This window comes from Ranitomeya variabilis, chromosome 8 (genome assembly GCF_051348905.1).
Source record: "Ranitomeya variabilis isolate aRanVar5 chromosome 8, aRanVar5.hap1, whole genome shotgun sequence".
Taxonomy (NCBI): Eukaryota; Metazoa; Chordata; class Amphibia; order Anura; family Dendrobatidae; genus Ranitomeya; species Ranitomeya variabilis.
The window spans coordinates 203,592,331-203,599,161 of NC_135239.1; positions in this window are offsets into that span (position 1 = coordinate 203,592,331).

The following is a 6,831-nucleotide window of genomic DNA, read 5'->3' on the forward strand; positions in this document are numbered from 1 at the left end:
TCACTGTGTACATACATTACATTACTGATCCTGAGTTACATCCTGTATTATACTCCAGAGCTGCACTCACTATTCTGCTGGTGCAGTCACTGTGTACATACATTACATTACTGATCCCGAGTTACATCCTGTAGATCTTTTATTATAAAAATGAAAAACATAACAACAATAATAGCAGAAAACATAACAAAAATATTAGCCAGAAAATAATCAGTATACTGAACACTGGTCCAGCCGCTCATTCTCTCCTCTCACACATATTATACAGTATATACAGAATAACTACTTTGACCTTCTGGTCCGGTCACCAAACAAAATAATAATAACAAATAAAATAAACAATGGCAAACAAAGACTATATACATGAACTTTTTTCTTTTTTTTTTTTTTATTATTTATTTATTTATTTATTTTTTTAGTTTTAAATAAAATAGCCACAAATTTAAACAAATATATACAATACTACAAGCTATCCTCCATTCCCAACCCCCCCCGCACTGACCTGAGAGCTGGTCCTGCGTCTCATGCCTCAGTCCATGTCCAACGTCCATAGGCCAGATCAGGCAGTGCCAGTTTTCCCCCAAACAACCCAGTGTCCCATAGTCCCACAAGATAATCCCACCTCCCCCCTTTTCCCACCACCCAACCTAACACCTACACCCAAATCTATATCCCCATATACAATATATACATTATATACAGCAGCACACACCACAATAATCACAACTCACGAAGCCCAAGTTCGGCGCCTGCAGCCCTACATCACTGTATAATCAAACAAAACAAAAATCTACAGTGTCAGCAGCAGCCCACCACCAGGAAAGGAGATGACCAGACTAGGGCACACTAAAAGAAAAGCCCCTCCAGAGGAGCGCGGCCCTCCGTGCGCCCAGTCTCCCATACTCCAGAAAGCGCACCTTCACCAGGTCACCGAGTATGGTCCTAAACACCTCATCCACAGGGAGGATTTTTCGTTGCGTCGATACTAAGCACCGTGCGTTCCACGTGTGATACCTAACCACTGCGCTAACTAGAAATAAGGTGCAACGGTCCCGACCACCAAGGTCTCCGAATGCTCCATAGGCCCATTCCGCATAGGAGAGGCCGGCCAGCCGAGACCAACCAATGAAGGCGCCACCCTGTTGTACACCTCTGTGTTGAAGGGACAATGAAGCAGGAAGTGGTCCATGCTTTCCAGCAAGATACCACAATGCTCCCGAGGACAATTCCTGTCCTCAGAGCTCCTACACTTCAGATTGTCCCTCACACACAGTTTCCCATGGAAACAGCGCCAAGCCAAGTCCCAAAACTTCGAGGGGATCCTGATAGAATTCAAAAGATGCAAACCCACCCCAAGATCCCGACTTGGGCAGTCCCTGAGCGCCAGAGGCCTCTGGAAATGGGTCAACAGAGCCCTATTGTCAAGGAGTTTCCTTGGCAGAGTCCTGATCTCCCACATTCCCAGACCCCACCGACGAATTACCTTCAGAACCAAGGTAGCGTAAGCCGGAAGATGTCCATGCGGTGTGCGAAGATCCTTCACTTGCCCTCCTGTCTCCCATTCCTGGAAGAAAGGCTGAAACCATCCCCTACAGGAGAATACCCACGGAGGAGCCCTCTCTTTCCAGAGGTTTGCAATATTGATCTTAATGAAGGTATCCACAAGGAATACCACAGGGTTGACCATACCCAACCCTCCTAGTCTCCTCGTACGGTAAGTAACCTCCCTCTTGACCAGGTTCAGTCTATTCCCCCATAACAGTTGGAAGAACAAACTGTAGACCCGAGTCCAGAGAGATTCCGGCAAGATGCACACACTGCCCAGATAAATCAGTAAAGGAAGCAGGTAAGTTTTGATCAGGTTTACCCTTTCCCTTAGGGTCAAAGACCAACCCTTCCATTGGTTCACCTTCTGAGTGGCGATCTCTAGCCTGCTGTCCCAGTTTTGTTTGGGGTAATCCCCCTGGCCAAATTCGATGCCAAGGATTTTTGCAGAGATTTTGGGTCCTGGAAGGGTGTCCGGGAGATCAAAACCAGGATCTCCTCCTCCCAGCCAGAGACTCTCACACTTATCCCGGTTGATCTTGGACCCGGATGCCTCCGAGTAGCGATCTACCTCTGACATCAGCCACCCTGCCTCCTTGTGAGAGGAAACAAACACGGTGACATCATCGGCATACGCCACCACCCTCAGAGTGGCCTCCGGTGCTGCCTGGTCCATCCCGATCCCAGCCAACGGTCCACGCCCCACCCTCCTAACAAGAGGGTCAATCGCAAACACGTACAGCAGCGGGCTCAAGGGACAACCCTGGCGAACACCGGACCCAACCTCAAAAGAGCTGCCAATCCAACCATTCACAAGCGGGAAACTCTCTGCCCCACTGTACAAGGTCTTAAGCCAATCAACAAACCCCCCCGGCAGGCCATATCTCAGAAGGACGGACCAGAGGTACTCGTGATTAACCCGATCAAATGCTTTTGCCTGGTCCAGTGACAGCATGTACCCCTTCCAGTGACCAGCCCTACCCTGCTCCACTGCCTCTCGGACACTGAGCACAGCACTAAATGTGCTGCGGCCTGGAACAGAGCAATGCTGGGCCTCCGAAAGGAGTCGGGGTGCAAATTTCACCAGCCGATTAAACAGCACCTTTGCCAGAACCTTCCTGTCTGCATTGAGAAGCGCTATGGGACGCCAATTCTCAATGCAAGATGGGTCCTTACCCTTTGACAAGATGATCAGAGCAGACCTCCTCATTGACTTCGGCAGAGTGCCCGAGGAAAGACACTCATTGAATACCTCAGTCAAGAGGGGAACCAAAACGTCCTTAAAGGTCTTATAGAATTCAGATGTTAAGCCATCTGGACCAGGCGATTTTTTTTGGGCAAGCCCTTCAATCGCCAACTGAACTTCCTCTTCCCTGATCATTTCTGTCAAAACGTCAAGAGAGGGGTCTTACCCCTGGTTCGGGGACGGCTTCAGCCAGGAAAGCCGACATCTCATCCCAATCAAGATCCCTCTTCCCCAAGAGGTGCGAGTAGAAGGATCTGACAACCTCCAGGATCCCTGATCTGGATCGCCTCAGGGACCCCGTAGTGTCGACCAGTCCTGTAACCACTTTACTATTCACTGACATCTTGCAGTTTCTGTAAGGGTCGGGCGAGCGGTACTTCCCGTAATCCCTCTCAAAAACCAAAGATGCGTGTCTATCGTACTGACACCTCATAAGCAAAGATTTCGCTCTGGAGATCTCCTCGCGGCTACCTCCAGTTGAGACAAGATGCTCGAGTTTCCTCCTCAGACCCTGATACAGGCGGTACCTGCTCAGACTCCTGAGGCTCGAGAGCTGGCGGAAGAATCTCGCCACCCTTTCCTTGAACATCTCCCACCACTCTGACCTACTACTACAAAGATCCAGTAAGGGTACCTGGCTCTGAAGAAAATCCTCAAAGGACTGTCTTATCTCCGCTTCTTCCAAGAGAGACGAATTGAGCCTCCAAAAGCCTCTTCCCATCTGGAGGGTCTCTGTAACATTCAGAGAAAACAAAATTAAACAGTGGTCGGAGAACTCCACCTCAACAACAGACACTGCTGAAGAGACAGCTTCCTCCTTTAAATAAAACCTATCTATTCTGGACCTACAGTTACCTCTATGATAGGTGAACCCCTCGTGGCCTGGGGTGTGCCGAATGTGGACATCCACCAGGCGAGCCTCACTAGCTATACTATTAAGGGCGACGCTATCATAAGTCAGCTTGTCTCTGGAACCTCCTCTATCTCGGGGCCTCGTGACAGCATTGAAGTCCCCTCCAAAGACAACCTGCCGACTTGTAAAAAGGTAGGGCTTGATCCTCATAAAGAGACACTTCCGGTCCCACTTAGATTGGGGACCATAGATGTTAATGAGCCGGAGCTCTTGTCCCTTCATGAGGACATCTAAGATCAGGCACCTCCCCATTTCTAACTCAATAACCCGTCGGCATTCCACCGGTGCGGTAAAAAGGACCGCCACTCCGCTATACGGCTCGGCCGCAAGAGACCAATAGGAGGGCCCGAGTCTCCACTCCCTCTTAGCTTTAAACACATCTGCCATGTTTGGCAGCCTGGTCTCTTGCAAAAAGAAAGTGTCAGCTTCAACCCGGCTGAGAAAATCAAAGGCCGCAAATCTAGCTGTATTTGACTTTATGCTGGCGACATTAATGGACGCCAGCGTCAACGGAGTGGGTTCCGCCATCATTGGTGATTGAGTTAGATGGCTTTCTTTTTCCCACTCCCCTTATCCTCTGCCTCAGAGGAGGAATCCTTCCCCCTCTTTAGTGACATGGAGGTATCCATTTCCACGCGTTTTTTATTTTTTTCGTCCTCGTCTCCGGACTCTGGGCCAGTCCCCCCCTCCAAGGATCTTACGTTCCCAGAAGGAGGAGACTCGGCGCCCCCTGTGAGCCCCGCCGAAGCCAGAACCTCACCCTCAGCTTCCTCCTCAGAGGAAGAGATGTTTTCAAGGGCTTGGAACCGGTTAGAAAGACCAACCAGAGGGGCGTCGGTCCTTCCTTCCTTAGGTACCTTGGTCAGAGCGACAGAAGATTTTTTTTCTCCCTTCTTTCTCTTCTTTTTGGTGCCGAGCTTACGCTTGTCCTGTAGCCACTGCCTATTATCCTCATCCATACTTTCATAATGGGAGGACTCTGAGGCAGTGGCACTCTCCTCCCTGTGGATCCTCCTGACCTCCTCATCCAACTCATCATCCCTTGGGGCCTCAGCAGCAAGACTGGCATCCAGGACAGGGGCCGCCCCAGTAGCCCGAGGCTCGCCCAGCTCCCTATCCTGTCTGCGCTTGTCTAGACGCCTTAGCTGGGCAGGCGTCTTTTTATTGCTTTTCTTCCTTGGCCCCTCAGCTCCCTCACCCTTGCTAGTCCCTTCCCCAGCAGAATCAGCCTCACGGCTTTCTCCCACCGGGGTCACGACTGCGTTATCGAAGGAGCGAGGACAACGGCTGAATGGGTGACCTAACTCACCACACAGGTGGCACCTAATCTCCACACAAGATGCAGCAAGATGGCCGATATCCCCACACAATGCACACTTCTGCACAGTGCAGTTTGTGCTGAAGTGTGTGGGGTCGCCGCACTTGTGACAGAGCTTCGGTTGCCCCTGGTAGAAGACCAGGATACGATCCCTACCCAGGAAGGCAGATGATGGTATGTGGGCAACCGTACCACCTGAACGCTTAAGTTTTACCATAAACGTCCAGGCCCCTGACCAGATACCAAACTCATCACGGTTTTTCTTTGGCATCTCCACTACCTCTCCATACCGGCCAAGCCACGTCATGATGTCATAACAAGAAAGCGACTCGTTACATGTAATCACGGTCACTTTCTTGACTTGATTTTGGCGAGACACCGCCTGAACGGCAAAGTCTCGCCAGCCGGGCTCATTTTTTGCCAACTCATAGTTCGACCAGAAAAGTTCAAGCCCCTCCGGCCGAACAAAGCTGACATCAAACTCAGGTGTGGAATAGGGATGTATCAAGGCGTAGATGTCAATCGCCTTGAAGCCCATCCTCAGCAGGAGCTCCACAACCTTCGACCTTGGAGGACATGCATCACTGCCCCTCCACCGAAGACGGACCACATTCCTACGCACACTACCCGGGCCCGGCTGTTGGGAGGGACCACACTGTTTCCCCCCCCTCTTTGCTCTCGGAAGGCCCCGAGGCCATGCCTCTCTATCCAGAAGGATAGATCAACCTCTCGACCCTCTACCATTAGTGATCTCTCTCCCTTCTTTAGAGCCTCCAGGAGACGCCGTTGCAACATGCCGTCCCCAGAGCCCAGAGATGAGGAGGACGCCCTATTTCCCCCGGAGGTGACAGCGGCATAACTCCTGACAGGTGCTGCCACCACCGGGGGGGGCAACCAGACCAGTGACCACATCCACACCAACAGCATCACCATTACCCACCTCCATAACCTCCTCACCCTCCACCAAACCAGCAACCACACCACTAGACAAAGAGTTTTCCTCATCCATACCCACCACCACATTCACTCCTGCTGGACCAGTGACAACAGGGGGTGACATTTTGGCCTCCGCATCATCAGGCACAAGGGGCTGAGTCTCCTCCACAGAACTGGAGGTGACCTCACCCCTGGTCTTACGTGTGCCCTCCGCATCATCAGTTGATATTTTCCGCTGCTTCATGGTTGCTACCAGGCGCCGTTGATCTTTAGCTGCTGTGAGGCACCGCTGATCCTTAGCATCAGGATCTTGTTGACCAACGGCGCCAACACAGAACAGGACTTTGGTGGCAGGACCGGAACGCCCAGCCCCGGTAACCCCCTCACACTGCCGCCGCTCCCCAACTAAGTGATCAGCGGCAACAACATTCAGGGGCACCGAGGCTACCGGAGCTGCGCCTGACACCGGGCTGCTCCCCCCTCCCACTGGGGAGCGCACCACAGTATCGTGGCCTGATTTTTCGCCCGACGCCGGGCCGCCCTCACTGTCCAGCCTCTCGGCTGATGCACCTGCTGCTACGTCCCCGCTACTACAAGCAGAGACGGAGCTCTGCGCCTCACTACATTGCTTTGTAGTCTCCCCGTGCCTTTGCACCAGATCCACAGCAGAACCCGGGCTGGGCTGGGCAACGGGGCTTATACAGCGAGCTGACCCTGCAGCCGACTCAGGGGGTACAGGGAGGGGGGCATATACATAGCTTACCGCTTCCTGCAGCTTTGGCTTGGTGGTTTTCTTTGCCTTTTTTTTCTGACCCCCAGGTGCCTCCTCTGGTAAATCATCACCAAGATGGAAGTTCTGAAGGCACACTGGGG